At 37.5% G+C, this 17,238-nt stretch overlaps 1 protein-coding gene and 1 long non-coding RNA gene across 4 annotated transcripts in view; one reads left to right on the top strand and one right to left on the bottom strand.

Annotated features, from left to right (window-relative positions):
• brinp1 (BMP/retinoic acid inducible neural specific 1) overlaps positions 1–13,817 on the bottom strand; it is a 122,660-nt gene extending 108,843 nt beyond the window's left edge. For 2 of the 3 annotated variants that reach the window (XR_015928794.1, XM_088614623.1), the window contains exon 1: positions 13,418–13,817. The gene's annotated coding sequence lies outside the window, so the exon portion shown is untranslated. Of the gene's footprint in view, positions 1–11,659; positions 11,743–13,417 lie in introns of those variants that run through there. The other variant, XM_088614625.1, reaches the window with a different exon arrangement.
• The window catches only part of LOC148644048 (uncharacterized), a 316,550-nt gene that overhangs the window by 270,444 nt on the left and 28,868 nt on the right, over positions 1–17,238 (top strand). The gene's annotated exons all lie outside the window — the stretch shown is intronic.

Raw genomic sequence — 17,238 nt, 5'->3', positions numbered from 1 at the left:
TCTGTGAAGATTAAAGATCTCTCCAAGCCCACTGTTTCTCATTTCACCCCTGACGGCCATGACCACTCTAATCTCTCCGTCTCTGTTCTCAAAGATGGTTTTCCGAACTCATACGTCAGAAAGACTACAGAAACCAAAATTATCCTGCAGCTAGGATCACACCTTCCCCCTTCTGTTAACGACAGACTACTTTTCTTCTAAATTTTCTCCATTCATTGGAGGTTTCATATTCACACCTCTCTACACCTATTCTGACTTCACACCTCTTGATTGGCCTCTCTTTCTGTCCCCTGCTTCCGCCCCTCGCTCCTCCTCTCTCCCAGCTTTTGTTCTCCCACAACATTACCTTTGCTTACTGCCTTGTCTTTCTCCCACCTGAAGAAGGCTAAGGCCGAAACGTTGTGTTTTCTTTCTTCTTTTTTTCCACATGGAATAAACCTATTACTTGTTCCTTTGCAGCCTACGCATGCAGCTACCCACCTGAACTATTAATGACTAATAAATGCCAAGTACGTATGGAAAGAGGTGTCAATCAAACCCTGAGTACATCTGTGACAGAGAACTAGAATCAATACATCAGGAATCTATGGTGTTGGATAGATGATTTTTTTTAATGGATTAACTGGTCTGTGAACTTTTTAGAAAAATAAAAATAATTCCTCAAACTGCAGTCTATTTAGGATTAAGGAGCACCCAATTAAGTTCTCTATCCCTCATATACTGTAAGTGACTGGGAGATACACTAATTATATATGTAAGAAAAACATGTGTCAGAATGAGACCAGACCCCTTGAAGAGGGATTGTTGAATACAATTAAGTCAGTCATTGAATACAAAGACAGGTCCATGTCTCTGTCTCAGTGCAAAGGGCTGAGGTGCGAAGAGTCTGAAATATAAAAATGTGACAGCACCTGATGTGGGGATTTTTGTCATTTTGACCAAAAAAACAACTACTTTATATTTGACTGCTAATATTCATGTTCATAAGCAAAAAACTTTATTAGGCATTATAGCCATCATGAAAGATGCCCCGTGTTCTCTGGGCATTATTATTAGCCGAGTGTGATGCAACCAAGATTGCCGAAGGGGGGATGCACAACTGGCCAGGCGCCAATAAGGCTATGTAGGTAAAAGTAGGCCAAGGAGTTTTTCTCTGGCTGGATGTCAGTGCTGCCACTGCGAGCTGTGTTAGTCCTCCATCAGATGCCACACAGCCTCTCGCACTGATGTTGAATAAATGAAAGAGAGTATATTATGATGGTGTTCAGTTTTTCAGAGGACGTTTCAGCTGTGTCTGCAACCCTCACCAAGGCCAGTAGAATGAAAATAGAGGGCTGGGTCTATCTGGATGGATACTGGCTCGACGATTGTGACAGTTCGCCAAGTTTTACATTAACAGATGGTAATTCCATAAATCCACCCATCTATTTTCAGAACCCTGTATTTACTGGTGAAGGTTGGTGTTGTAAACGTAGAAACAAATATTTCTGTCTTTAGACAGATTAGCAAAGAGACTGGTTAGATGGTTATTTTAAAGACCTAAACAGCATATACTGTACACAGTTCTATTTCTTAGTGCTTTGTGGACTGAGAGTAAATAGTGCCTTAAAGTCCATTTATAAAGCTATATGCGTGGAGTAACTGAGGTGAATTGTTTTGCTCAAGGATAATAGTGTCGTCATTAGGATTTGAACCCATAACATTCTTGTTATGCATCCTATCCTACTTTTTTGCATTACTCCATGCAGCCCCTCTCACTAAAGATTAACAGCACCCAAATTTAAAAGTAGTTGTATACCCCATATTCTCTTTAACATGTGTGATGGGTGTTATTAGCGATTGATATTTTTTTTCCTTTGTGTCTGACTAAACGCAGTCTGTGCTGCATGCCAAGTACACCGGACTAGTACACAAGGAGAAAGGTCAGATAAGAATGCATCTTCTACACCATCAGCATAACAAAAACACTGACACTTGCCTACAGTCCATGGGTTTGCACAAATCATGCATGCAAATTCACCACTATTGCATAATGCCTAACAGGATAGGCACCAGGGGCTACTGTTTTTTTGTTTTAAAGTTCCTCTTCATCACAGCAGGGAAGATGAATCTGACATTATTTCATGTTGTCATCACTCAGCTTCTAAGCGTTAATGTGGAAGGACTGAGACAAACACTGGAAGCCATGCTCTAAAACATTTTTATTAAGGTATGATATTTAAGAATATTTTCAAAGTACTGCAGTACTTTAGGAATTTCATCTAAAATACATTTACAAACAATTCTTTTACACTTGAGATCAAAGACCAACACATAAGCAAGTCAGAAATTGCCTATATATGCATGGATTTATACTTACGACCTTACAAAAGGGCTGAGAGAGGCTACGTTTTTTTTTATTAAGGAGATACTTGAGTCATGTAGATGGCTGGATAAGATCCTCATCACTTACCAACTAAAAATCAATCTACAAAATCAAAGTTAAGACAAGAAACGAGCATCAAAAAACAAATTATTTAACTTGAAGTTATTGTACTTCTGAATTGCACAAGAATTGATTCACATAACAATGTATAACAATTGTATTTTAATTTTGGGATGCAAGAGATACAGTACAAAATGTCTCCCATCTTTGCTGTTTCACAACTTAAATATGGAAAAGCTCCTCACAAATGTTTTAGTAATTAAAGAAAAATACAATTATTAAAAAAATAGATTACTATCCTGATAAACCATCAGTCTATACGAATGAAGAATTAAAAGTAATTATTTTTAACAAATGAGCTAATGTCTGACTTCACTTGCAAACCTTTCCTGTCAATGTAAAGGTTTGTGGTTATGAAAGAGGAATATTTTTACAATGCAGTAGGAAAAGAAACTCCAATGCACTGTATTCCCTGAGTTTCGATTTGGAACCGAAAGTATTACCTGGAATAATTTGTGGAGTGTCAGTAGTTCCCAAAACCCCCATCACCACTACCAGAAATAAACTGGCTAAAACTCAACAGCTGTAACAGGCAGGTCTCAGTTGCATGATCGTGTATGATGAGATTATAGCCGCTGCATTTCTGTGCAAAGCAGCAGCTATAAGGAGACAGAGAAATGAATCTTGTTAATAACTGTTAAGCCAACCAATCAGCTGAAACCTTAGTCTGGTCAAATCTCATTCTAATTCCCAGCAGGCTCTGGGTACATTTTAAGGCATGCCACACGTTGTATGTTCTAACTGCAGAGCCTGCTGTTTATTAAATCCCTGTCTGTTGGTGAACAGGGCTTTAATGACAAAGTGAGGTTTTAGGCTTCTCAGTTCAGAAGCCACTTTGAAGTGCAGTGTACATGAAGCTGAAAAGCAATGGAACTACATATTCCTCCATTTTAAGTCCAAGGTCAGGAGCTTATCACTGAGAGTAGATATACAGTATACGGTATAGTCTTTGGGATATCTGAGCCTTAGTGTTTAAAAGTTTGGAAGAGCAATACAAACAATAAATACTGACGATTTTTAGACATAAGGTAAGTCTGAGCAGCTGCTGTTGGAAATCACAGGTTTTTCCTTTTTGTCTGGGTATGAAGAAAATGTGGATTCAGCCTTTCAGGAAAAAAATGTATTGGGAGATGAGGAATGAAAAAAAGGAAAGGAGATCACTACTGTGTAGGGAAACACACATGGTCACATACTCAAGACTCTAGACCTTGAATTGTTGCTGCATTGCATTTTGCTTTGCATGTAATTGTGGGAATGGATTTAATACACAAGTCCTTGTTCTTAAGCCAGTGCAAAGGCACGAGTCTCTTCAGGAATAAAAAATAAAAACATAAAAATATTATGCACCCTCGTCTGCCCTTGGCTGAAAGTGAGAGGCTGAAAGGTCTATCTGAGTCATAAAGGTTAATGCCAGTCAGGGGATTGAGCACAAGGGCTTGTGTTCTGGTGGCAGCACAGAGATGGCTGAGGGAGAGAAAAAGAACTAACAGTGCTGTAGTGATCAAGACTTTGAAGGCAGCAAAAGATTTACAAATGAAAAGAAGCTTTGGAAATACGGTGTATTCTTGTTCTGTATTTGTACTCTCCCAAATGACTTACTGACTGAATATACCGCAACCCCATTCCCTGATAATTATCGCTTCTTATATAAGCACTGTATATAACCTTTAGTCAGATTTTTTCTCAAGGCACTTTATAAGATCAAATGTCAGATCAAACAACTATGTCTTAAGCCAGGACTTCATTACAAAAATATATTCACTCTCTGCTAGACAAGAAATCCTCATAAAAAGAGGACCTGGCAGATTAAAGACCTGTTACCAGTAGTTTAAAATCATACCCTGTAGAGTCCAGTATTTTGTAAAGAGAGATCATGTGCAAAAATAGGGTGAGCTGAGCCATAAGTCACTAAAATAATTTTGTAATCAAGGTAAAAAGAAACCAGAAGCCTGTGCAGCCAGCAAAGAACACAGGTGATGGGTTAGTTTTAATAAGCAGTCAAGCAGAGGAATGATGGGATTAACTGGAATGTATAGTTTGAGGGCATCAGCATAAAACAAAAAGTAAAGTCATACTGTTTAATAATAATTAAGTAATACTATGGACTAAACTATAAAAGGGCAAAAACGGAACTTTGTGTCTCACTGCCATCTTCTAGGAACTTTGAAAAGTGGTATATACTGCATGACGCATGTGTGATGTGTATATTTTTACATACTATGTTAAAGTATGTAAATAACTTGCCCCACTGTTCTGGTAAGAGCTCATAGTAATGCATTTAATCTGTGCCGCTATTGTTAACATTTCTCTGTATCCCTCCTGTGATCAAAACTAACAGAAGAAACAACAGAATGGTCAAACCTCCATCAGTTATTTTATTAATATTCTGGAGAGAACAAATTTTCTGGGGAGATGTTGACAATTGACCAACAACAGAAAGACAATAAGAACATAACAATTGGCTTTTGTTCCAATATTTTCAAAGAGGCAAATATTAACATATTATCAGTAAAAAAACAAATCACTTAATTTAAGAACAATCAATTCACCAAACATGACACTCCATATATGGTAGAACAGGTTGTAAACGTGCAGATATAGATGTAATCCTGGTGATGTTCACACCTTACTGCACCTGTGAATATGGGTACAAAGTTCCAGTGAAAATGAGCGCTGGTCTTGGCTGAACCAAAATGACATTCGCAAAAAAACAGGCTTTTTGTTTAACAACTTTAATTTACTCTGATGATAATCATATCATGATCATCAAATGAATCAAATGTAATTGGCTCATTGTCAAATTAACATGATTTATTCCTCTCTATACTGTATATCTGTGAAGCTAAAGTTATATTTTTTGTACTACAAAATACACATCTATCACGATTAACAGTTATCTTTAAACAAAATAGTTGACATTTCACTGAATCTCTAAAGAATTGTGTTTTTGTGTAAAGAAAGGAGAACATTCAGTGAAAAGACTAGATTGATGCAAAATATCTAAGACATTAACAGAGTAGCGTACAGGATACTGCTGAAAATTTAACAGACAGTGACAAATAAAAATTACATAGAGCAAGAATCACTTCAAACTGTTAAAACACATTTTACTTGAAGGATGAGATTTTTCTCATTAAAGTTTCTTGTGTATTTTTAAATAGCAGATGGCTATTAAGTCAACATGTTTGCCAGTCTGTTTTATAAGTCAAAATATATAAGCTATACATTCCCTCCAACCTCCAGAGATGTACATTACAAAGGACTAACACTTTCTACATACTGTGTTTGCACTTGTGTTGATATACAGTACATGTTTAGATATATATTTTGGTTTTTAGCATAGACCTATTGGTGTTCTTAGTGTTTAACACTGACATATGAGTTCGTAAGCCAGGAATGTCACCCCTGCTCTAGCACACACACGTATCTTGCCAAGGGGCATCACAATAGCATTTTGAGATGTTAAAAGGCAATTTCTACCATTCTTTAGGGATGACATAAGTGCCAAACAGTCTGACAATGCAATGATCTAGAATGAATCCTTACCTACACAGCTAAATGGATATTACTGCTCATGACCCAAGACTTTGCTATGTCTGCACAAATACCTATCCAAGTTCACCATCTGCAGGATGACCATATGCGAAGCAAATGTCAGTCACAGACTTCAGCAACTGCATAGCTGAGTAGATTCATGACAGCAACGAAGCAGATGACTGTAGTCTGACATGGAGGTGTGTAGACAATCAAATCCTCAGACAATATGAATTTCAGGTCATTCTCTACCTGCATTCTAGATATGGCAAAGTTATGTAAAGACATTTCTTTAATTCTGAAAAGCTCAATAACAAAATACTATGGATGGATATTTTATGGACTTATACATAATAAATTCATTATATATAATGGCATATCATATTGCATCTTTGTTCTATAAACTACAGAACTATATTGTGAGACAACATAGTCTTACAATATAACATTATATTTACTGCATGGTTTGTATACCTATTGTACATTTTTCTATAAAAAAGGGTCTGCCTGAATCTTGCTGAATTTGGTATTGAACAAGCCATGGTGTTGCCAGAACACTTTATTCTGTAATTAGATGTCTTGCAAGAAGAATTCTCCTTATTCCATTGTAATTAACACTGCAAACCAAACAATTTTCTTTTGACTTGTTTATTACTGCTTATAAAAGCATAAAGAAATACCAAGTTATTTATTATTATTATTTTCCCATCTTATGTGATGAGGTGAAAATGGGCTTCAAAGATTAGTTTATGACTCTTTACCTCATGTGTTTACTTATGATGCTGTGGTTTAAACAGGAGTATTCCTTTTCCCACAGTAAGCTGTACCATTAAGATGTAGTGGTTTGGAAAGATGGAATGAAGCTGAACACATAAATATTGACACCGTGCATCTTAAATGAGTCAATTCCCTGGAACAGCTTGATTACCTCTTGCTAGGATGAATACTTATTCAATAAATAAAGGAGAGCATTTCCCAACAGATGTGCAGTTTAACAAACAATAATTCCTATACAAAGTAAAGGTTTGAAAAATATTGTTAAAATGCATGCAGAACTTAAGTCTGTAGCTGTATTGGACAAGTTAAATACCATGATTCTTTGAATCTTCCTGAGATAGCAAATCGCAGCTCTGAACTACTGTATGTTCTTAGGAATTCTGCCTATACTGTACTGTATATGACACTGCTGCCCAACCTCAAGAACAGCACTGGATACCATGTAAACAGGTGTTGTTCTATTTTATCCCCTAGCAACACATGAAAGAAATCACAAAAGTATGTATTTGACACACAGCCTTTGAGGCTTGAGGTGTTTCAAACTTGCATGAACTCAGAGAAACACAGATAAATCATGGGTCATGGGTCACATTGTCACTAAGACACCTGTATGGATAATTACAGGAGCATGCTTTCCTAAGGAGAAGCACCTTTGATCAGATGTGTTGAAGGGTGAACTCTTGAACCACAAGTCACATAAGTGATTCAGAATGCAAACATTTTAATGGGGAGATTTCACAAGGTAGAAAAACAGCATTTAAAGAGTTATCTGAAGTCCATGGCTGTGATATTAAACATAGGCTGCTATTCCTTTTTCTATCTTTTGAAGGGCAAAATGAATTGCAAGCTCTTCCCACTTAATTTTTACTGAAAAAAGAGGTTCAAGGGATTCAATAGAACAAGAACATAAAGACAAACTATTCTGAAATAGTCAGCATTCTCCCTTCCCAGGCGTAGTATTGTGTTTATCCGGAGGAACTGTTATTTTATTGTGCAGGAGTGCATGTGTGAGAACATTGTGATTTCTTATAAAGCTTTTTCAACCTCCTGGCACTTACATGGGTTGTGAGAAAAGCTACCAGTCATGGATTCAAGCCAACAGCTACTGTCTCTCCTGTATGGCTCCTTTGTTTATTGACATTTATCTATAAATAATAATAGCAATTGCAGACAGAATCCAGTGAGTGCCACTCAGGCAACTTACTTGGTTGACTTTGCCAATTGTAGAAAGTACACAGTCATTCCAGTGTAATGAACTGTACTGTACTGGTTGAACTGTACTGGTTTCCATTTTTTTAACAGAAAGCATTCATTTAAAAACTAATGTAACTGAATCTACATGTATGGAAAGTAGACACCCTTTTATCTGAAATCAATTTGAACTGAGGAATTTTCCTTGTTCCCTTTCTTCAGACTTAAACTTCAATAGCTCCTCCAGTTTGTGGGGGAAAGAAAACACTTTTTTTTGTTGTTTTGTTGTAGCTGGGAGAACGGCCTCCCAACTGTACATCTTACACACAGATTCTCAGAGACAGTGAAGAAAGAAGATGTTTTGTTTCATGTATGGTTCCTGAAAGTAAAGTTGGATAAATGTGCAAACACTGAACAATAAAAACAGAAAAATAGCATTTGTGACCAGGGAAATACATAAATACATGCTACTTAGTAAGAATGTATTTGATTCTTTCTTTAATAATTTAGAAAGTCATCAAAACTGGAAAAGACAAATAACTGTGCTGTTAGACTCCTCCATGTTTTATGTTATAATTAGAAAGGGCAGACAGCAGCCCCAGGGGATGTTTTAATGTTTTTAGGAATAGTTATGGCTGCAACTCGCTTGTGTCAACTGTGCAGTTTTACAACCTGGAATTCCATCTTTTGCAGGGCTTGCTTGTAAAACTTTATTGTGCCTTTCAATTCACCAGCTCCTGAAACAGTGGAGGCTGTTCTACAAATAACCAAACATATAAGATAAGATCACTTTATTGACCATATACAATTTCTTGCATTAGGAATTTGTCTTTTCACATACCCCATCTTGCTCTCCATGAGACACACAGACAGGGAGAGAGAAGCTTGGGGTCAGACGCAGGGTCAGCCATTTCTACAGCGCCCCTGGAGCAGTTGGGGTTAAGGGCCTTGCTCAGGGGCCCAACAGAGTAGGATTCCTCTGCCAGCCATGGGATTTGAACCGACAACCTTCCAGCCACAGGCACAGATCCTATATATACTGTATATAATCCTTGTTAAATTAACAAGGTGAGGTTCAAGTCCAAACAGCTTGAGTATCATATGCCCCTTTTGGATACTCTTTCTTATAAAACAAAGGCAACAGACATATAATTTAAATAAACATGCATTAAATGTCTCCCTTTACAATCAACATCTAGATGTATTTAGCTATCTAAAAAATCAATTATTGATTCTTGTGTCATTTTGGATGCATAGAATACTCATTTATAAATCAATTTGCTTAACTGAAGCTTCATTAGAAACCCACTGCTGCCAGTGTTTCTATATGCTTTTCTCTTCCCGGATTATAATTAAACTGGCTTTCTGAAGAACACTGCTGTTATACACGATACTGTATATCAAGTACTATTAAAAAAAAACTTCTATTAATACAATATCGACTAGTATCACTAGATACTAAGAATAACTATTTTAGTTTGCTGATTTAATGTTTAGGTACTTACAGCATGAAAGACACGTTATCATGGATTCTTTATTTTGTGCAATAGTGTAACATTGGCATTTGTCTTACAAGTGCTTTGAAACAGACTTTAACTTTTGGCTACTGAACTCTTAAAAAGAGTAAAACAGGTAAATTCAAACAATGATCATGCTCCAGGCTGCTGAATTCACCATATTGTAAAGAAAGTTTCAGTTGTTGCTCTCTAAGGAAAGCCAGACAACTTTCTCATTCTTTGCAAATGCAGTAACTCGTATTCTTATGTAGGTACTGCAAAGACTTGTACTCCCCAAGTGTGTCCCCTCGAAAGAGTCAGTGTAGTACATATTGCTTTAAAAAACAAGCCCTTAATTTGTCTTTGTGATCCAGACACCATAACCTATCAGGCAAATTCATCACATTGGATCCAACCTCTCATAAAAATCATTAAGATTTTTTTCAGCCTTGACTCACAAACTATGAGATAATCTTTGAAATCATGGTCAGTGTTTTTCAGAGGCATTGTTGTCTTTTCAGTAATGTGCCTGTATCTGCTTGAGAAGATGGACTCTTCAGAACACACAGATATTTTTTCTAGACCTCTTCAATATTATCCTCTTGATATTTATTATAGCGTTATTAAGAAGCATACCGGTCTTGTAATGTGAAAATAACAAACTCCTTTCCCTCACATAATGCATTACTAGTCCAAACTGTACAATACTAAATTTACATGATACCTGGAATGCTAATAAATACCAGGACTCCGGTTGCAGCGTGCGTTCTCGCATATTCATCAGTCTCTCAGACATACCATACTACATCACAAGACACTGTGAGAAAGCTATTATAAATCTAACACAATTCAGACCTACACACAAATGCCAATGCATCCAACGAGATGTTAGAATATTTTCAAAATATTTCATTTAAAGAAGATCTGCGTAGATAGCAAAAAAAATTAAAATGTCTCAGAACAGCGCTCCGAAATAGATCGTGACGGAGACGCACTGCTCGGTGCCGGCACATTTATTGTAGTAACGTGTCCTTAACTGTATCTAAGAGTAAATTGAATTATCCATTAAGTCGTTTATAGTCTCTACCGTCTTACAAAATGGCTAAAATGAGATCTACGGTAGATGTTCAACTGACAACAGTCTGGATAACACTGGCTGTGAGCAAAAAAAGATTGGGTCATTTATCCTGCAGAAATGAAACAAACACGAGTCTATCCCAAGTCGTGCCTTTATGTGTCATTATATGCAATTATAAAATAACCAAGTATTTTGAAACACTGTCCTCGTGTGCCCTTTTCTGAAACGCAATTAGTATTTCACCCATCTGTCAACGCCTGTGGATAACTTCGTGAAGCTGCAAAGATGAGTAGAGCAATACAATTGTAGCCTTTGAGAGATTTGAAACGAGAAGACTACTGTAAGCCTTTCGTCTCCATCCAGATGTGCAGTAAACTGTATATTTCAGTTTTCAGTTGCTTTATATCCCCTGTAAAACAGCACTCGCGTGCAGGTGGTTACAACTACATTTTAATCAGGAACTCGCACAATAGGGTTTAAGGTATTGCAAACATGTGATAGTGACAAAACAAAACTATCCAGAAAAGGCCACGGAATAAAAGAGTTCATACATCCTGTGCAATACCTGGTCTGTCAATAATTTGGAATAAGCGTTGTCTTTAATCGCTCGCACAAGGATATTTTCTGTTTTCATAAGTATCCTCAGACATAAGAGTAATCACTAAAACCACAATGTGTTGTATAATCAGATTGAATATTCATCGTTCACCTGATAAGCGTAATACTAACACGGCTAAACACTAAAATCGCAGAGAAATTGATGTTTCCAGGATCGGCAGTAAAAGTATTTATAATTAAATGCTATAATACTTTATTTTGCATTCAACAAGAATCCTTAAAAAGAAGTGGTACACTTCCAGTCTCTACGATATTTAAATTACACAATTTACTTTACGAGGCGCAGTACATACATACGCAAAAAGCGTTTTTGTAATACTCAAGAGTTTCGTGTATTAGTAATTACAATCACAGATATCTGTGTTACGATGACAACTACTGTACTTCACTGTTTCACTCAAAGCAAGAAGATTTAATTAGGGACCTGAGCTCATACTGATATTCTAAAGAAACGTAAGCCATTAAAATAATTTTACATACCTCCAAACTTTAAGTACACGAACTAGAAGTTATATTTCTTGTTTTTCTGTCAGCAGTAATTTCACAGTTTTGAATTCCTTGACTTGCACTAATATAAACCTGCCTAAAATGCAGCCCAAATATGTTAATAAAGAGCATGAGCGCCACCTACTGCCATGGTAAAGAAACACCAGTTCAAACAAAACCACAGAATGCGTGCTGTAAATATCGCTTAAAACACTTTATATACATGTTCATAAAATTAATACTTGGTTCACTTTCACTGAAAATATAGCATAGCATTAAAACACTTAAAATACTATTACAATGCACTTGTTTTACTCACTAATATATTTAATGTCTTACACTTTTGAAAAATAGATGTGGCGTAATACTTTTTGACCTTTAATGTGAATAAAGGTGTTATTTTTTAATTGTATCAAGGTCAGACACGTAGGAATCGTAATAAAATAACTGGTTTAACACCGCGTAATGACCTCGGGTCTGGCAGTTGTCAACCAGCGCCACTGGTTAGATTAAACACAAGCTTGGACAGCCCGGCAAAAGGTCGTGACGGTTAATGAGTGAAGAGTGTTCCAACAAGGACGTGCCGAGATCTAACCTAAATTACACTTCAATTAGAATTAGCCAGTGCATCACATGTGATCGTACCGCTCATCAAACATGCTATCAAATGTCTAGCTCAAAACGCACAACTGCAAGACAGGACAGTAGACTCCGTTTCCACTGATTTTCTTTCAAAGACATTTACTCCAAAAATTTTCGTTCGAGAAAGAATGTATCCTCTGGTGCAATAGTTACATACGTGCTGGTTGTCATTAGACTACTGTTAAATAGACACTGGCACATGTGAAATGAACTCGCCACCTCTTCTTTACCCTGAAGGCTAATTCAGTATTCAGGGCTGTATCTAGCCCTCGCACTTCAACAGGCACAGTAACGGGATTTATATAGTCAGCAAATTGAGTCCAGCTTTCTGCATCCTATTGCAAAAGAGATATAGAAGTATCATTGTCTCAGTTGTGTTTATATCATTATCCGAAACGAATTCACACACCAAAGGACGCTGGTTGAAATGTTCATAAAAAAAGAGAAATGACAAACTGGATCAGCACCCATAGCCCAAATTCACTCGCATCAGTTCAAAGGAAAAGAGCTACTCGACCGACTAAAGTAAAATTAAACTGGAATAAAATGCTTCAATGATAATTCTGCATAACCTAATTTCATGCCTTCATGCCTATTATTTTGAAACCGAGAGTCTGTTTGTGTAAGGGCACAAGGGCAATTTTGAAACCTCCCAGAGATGTTTCTTCCCTTCGTATTCAATAAGAGGAGACCGTGCACGGACTGTTAACAGATCCGGACTGCTCTCAGGGAATGCGATGCGCCCGAACTGGTGATCGCTCTGAGCCCCCTTTTCGTTGCGTAGTGATCTACAATGACTAACAATGATCAAATCTTTGCTTTAAAAATGTGTATAACAATTGTGTGCTTTACACAAGGCGTGAGATAAATGCTCTGCATTCGGTCATGTATTTTCAAAACTAGTTAAGGATTCCAACTGCTCATACACATGCAAAACAGAAGGCACAACCACAACAAAACGTGCCAACTAATATGCCAGCCACTGTGCCCTTCTTCCCAAAATGATCGGATTTTTGCTAGGACTGCACAGCCTTCTGGAGCAGAGCTATTTAGAATCCACTTCCTCGACTAAATGTCACCTCTGTACCGTTTAAAACATAGGCGGCTTACCTAAAATTGATTCTCCTCTATGACTGGGATCTGTAGTCCCCGATGTTTTATTCTGTTGGAGGAAAACTTCTGGTGCTGGAGTCTGTGTATCCAGTACTCATGCTGGGAGCCCGATCTTTGATGCTGGATTGCGGAAGATTTGGCAGTCCTTCTCATGCTCAAGAGAGAAAAATCCTCTTCTGTCTGATTAGGTTGTAGGCATCGGTAAAGAGAGAGAGAGATACCAGTGAGGAAAGAAAAAAAATATCCTATTTGTTTTAAAGCGAGACGAGCAGGAGCAGGATAACGCTATACGCGACCAGGGTGTAAGAAGTACAGGGTAGATCACAAGGAAGGTGGAAATGAATCCGCGTGGATAGAGTGAACGCGAAAAAGGACAGAGACTAGGGGGAGGTACTGAGATTGCAGTTTGTGTTAAAAGAGGATGGTTATGTTCGACGGCAAGGGGGTGGGACTGAATCACATAAGTGAATGGGAGAGGAAAGGGGGGAATAGATGTGGGGGGGGGGGGTCCTTCTTAAGTTTTTTTTTTCTCTCTGTTGATAAATTGTAAGTTTATTCATGTCCCTGGGGTGCAGCACGAGTGGGAATGGCGATAGATTTTTGGAAGAAATAAATGAAAATACGAAAAACCGTAAAACTTAGAAGGCGGCACAACCTAACTAATACGAATAAGGACTACCACCCCTGAACGAGGACGAATAGCGATTGCTAGCGAGAATGCATTGATCAACCGCAGGCTACACGTTTGAAATCGCTAAACAACACATTAAAGAATGCGAAAGCCATTTCCTGGGAACCGGTACAGTATGAGGATGGGGTATAAAAAAGGCGAAGGTATAAAAATCAGACAAGGTCTGGAGGAGCCAGGGTTAATACACGGGTCTTTAAAACAAGTCATTAACCACTTCTCTAGGAAGATTAAAATTGAACCACGCCGCTACAGATAAAGATACCTTGCAGACGAAAATATGGTAGTTTGCTCAGTGTATTTCAGTCAAAAGGCTCCCCCGCCGGCTATTAGCTAGATTGTAAACTGCAACCGTTCCCTGCACGAAACGCCAGAGTCTGCAGGTAGTCAAATTGATTTCAAGAGCGGTTCTACTTGCGCGATTGATTAAGCTATCCCTTCCGCAAAGAAATCGATTGAATGGGTTCAAAAATTCATCAACGTCTCAGAGGAATTTGCAAAAATGAACAGCTTCCAATACAAAAAAAAATCAATCCAAGTGGAATATGCCAAACCTAGGATCCATCTGACTGAAACCCAACTGTATGTACTTAACATTATTATAACGTCAACAATTATGTGTTTAATTATGATGCATTATTTAAGCATAGCCCTCTAACAGTTTACGACGGGGAGTTCTAAGAATCTTCTAATATGCACTAAGAAGTCTGCCCAGAGAGATAAAGGTGACTTCTTGAAGCCCTGGTCCTCGTTAGCTTTCAGCTTAACAAATGAAAGGTTTTCACTGGGTGTCTTCGGGAATTCTATACAATATTAAGAACTGCAGAGCAGGCTGAGAAAAAAATCGATTCTAATGCTAAACTCAATAGTACAGAGCGGTTACGTAAAAGCATTTGGAGGACATTTTAGGAGGATGCCTTTTCTCGTAGCATATGGCGTGTAAGGGGTTTTCTGTCATTTAGAATGCTATGTACTGTAAGGCGTCATTTTGAAACTAATTGAAACATCGGATTTAACAAGTGGGTAAGAAAAGAAAAATGTGTTTTCTTAAGTGAATTTCTAAATGGAAACGAGTTAAATGTTGGAAATCTCCAGAGTTTCATTTCTTTCGCTTATTGATCATCATGTTAAACCACGTACTGTATTACTGTATCTATCGCTATAGCATGATTACCAGGAGACTGGTAAAGTCGAGTATATTCTAAACCTAATCTTTACCATGACTCTAAAACTGACCGTAGCCTACAGTACATCTGGATATCAATTCATCCAACTGCATAATGATGGTTCTTGCCTCGACAGCGACACGTGGAATTAATTTGTCAAAGTTTGCCGCTGACACAAGCACGTGGAAAATCAACTGTTGTTTTTTCGGGACTCAATAATTCCAGCCGTGTGTAAGGCACTTGTTTGAGTGAAATTTAATTTATCACGAGGTTTTGAAACCGCTTTAAAGTTTCAACCAAGATCCTTATTAAAATCTTAATTAATTTACGAAGTACGTATTTTGACCATTGTAGTGTTCTCTCTTGACCTCCTACCGCAGTTTAATCAGAAAGTACGGATAGCTCTTTTATATTTATTCATTGTAACCAGACATAAGTCAAAAAGAAAAATGGTGATATAGATGTGACACTTCATAAATCAGAAAGAAAAATGCTAACATACCCTGCCTAAGGCTTAGAGTATAACACACATGTAAGCAGAGACCCAAAGAAAGCTGACAGGTGCATAATGCTGTGAAAGGATCTACAACATTGTAATAGCTTTTGGGAATAAGTCAGTTTTGGTACCAGACAGTATCCACAGTGAAGTCATTCTCTCCTGTAGCACTTTACGCCTGTAAAAGTTGGAGAGGTAAGAAAAACCACCATAAAGGCATATTTAAAGTGAGTTATAACATAATAACCTCTAGACAATACTGTTAGAAACTGACAAAAGTTCTACATTTTACTTTACAATGTACATTATACATAGATCCTATTTCTGTGTTGTTTTTCAGTTGAAGAGAAGGACATTAATGGGATTAAGAAGGGCTCACGTTGGGTCCCTGTATTTTAAGTCAATAGTTTTATAGTTAGACCACAATAACTAAAGGTTTTGTTTAAAGGAATTTACTTTCCAAACTGTAGTACTGCTCCCTCATGTTCTTTACAAAGACACAGCCAGGCAGAAGACCCCAGTCCAGACAAACACAATCAGAGCTGAAGCTGCTGTCCATGGTCCTGACCTCCGCTCTGTGCCTGATAAAGCCAATCGAACTCATGTTACCCCAGGTTTCCAGGCTGTTGTTTATTCAGAGGAGAGACAGGAAGGGGGTATCATACACACAACTGTTTTCCCTGATCCTAAACCTTGGGCACATAACTAAAGAAGGTTCTCAGTTAATCACGAGCACATCTCAGGTGAAAACCAGAACAATCTCCACATGCTGCATCAGTAGAGTGATTGATTTAACATTGATAACACCTCAGCTTTGTCAGTTGTTGTTAAAGTCAAAGCAACAGGAACTCTCTTAAGGAGAATAGTGCAGATTAAGCTTTTGGAAAAGGGATGAAATGATGCTCATTGAAGTTAATTTGACTGTTAATGGATAAAACATCTACAATATTTAGCATGAATTCTTATTTTATGTATTAATTTAGCTGACCCTTTCATCCAAAATGACTCACATTTGTGCTGAGTTATACAGCTGGACATTTTACTGAGGCAATTTAAATGAAGTACCTTTCTCAAGGGTACCACAACAGTGCAGCATTTGAAATTTGAGCCCACAGCCTTCCAGTTACAAGCACACAGCCAAAACAATGAAGCTAGCACCTATGTACTGTAGAAATATATTTGAAAAATTTGCATATCGTGGGGGATTTGTGTTTATTAAAAGTAAAGCTGCTTATAAGTGACAGAATTTAATTATATAATTAGAACAACCTGACAACACGTGACACAGGATAGTCAATACAAATTAAAGCTCCTGCACTTTAAGTGACATCCTAAATTCAATCACTTTAACGTCTTCTCGAAATTCAATCCAGACAATCAAGTTGTAGTTTCATGCAGTTCTAATAATAGCACACCGTTCTAACAACTGAGCAAGAATGTTGACAACAGCCTTCAACTGACAAGCTTC

Source organism: Lepisosteus platostomus, chromosome 21 (genome assembly GCF_059453375.1).
Source record: "Lepisosteus platostomus isolate fLepPlt1 chromosome 21, fLepPlt1.hap1, whole genome shotgun sequence".
NCBI lineage: Eukaryota > Metazoa > Chordata > Actinopteri > Semionotiformes > Lepisosteidae > Lepisosteus > Lepisosteus platostomus.
The sequence above is the reverse complement of the archived record's forward strand: the minus strand, read 5'-3'. Positions and strand labels throughout refer to the sequence as shown.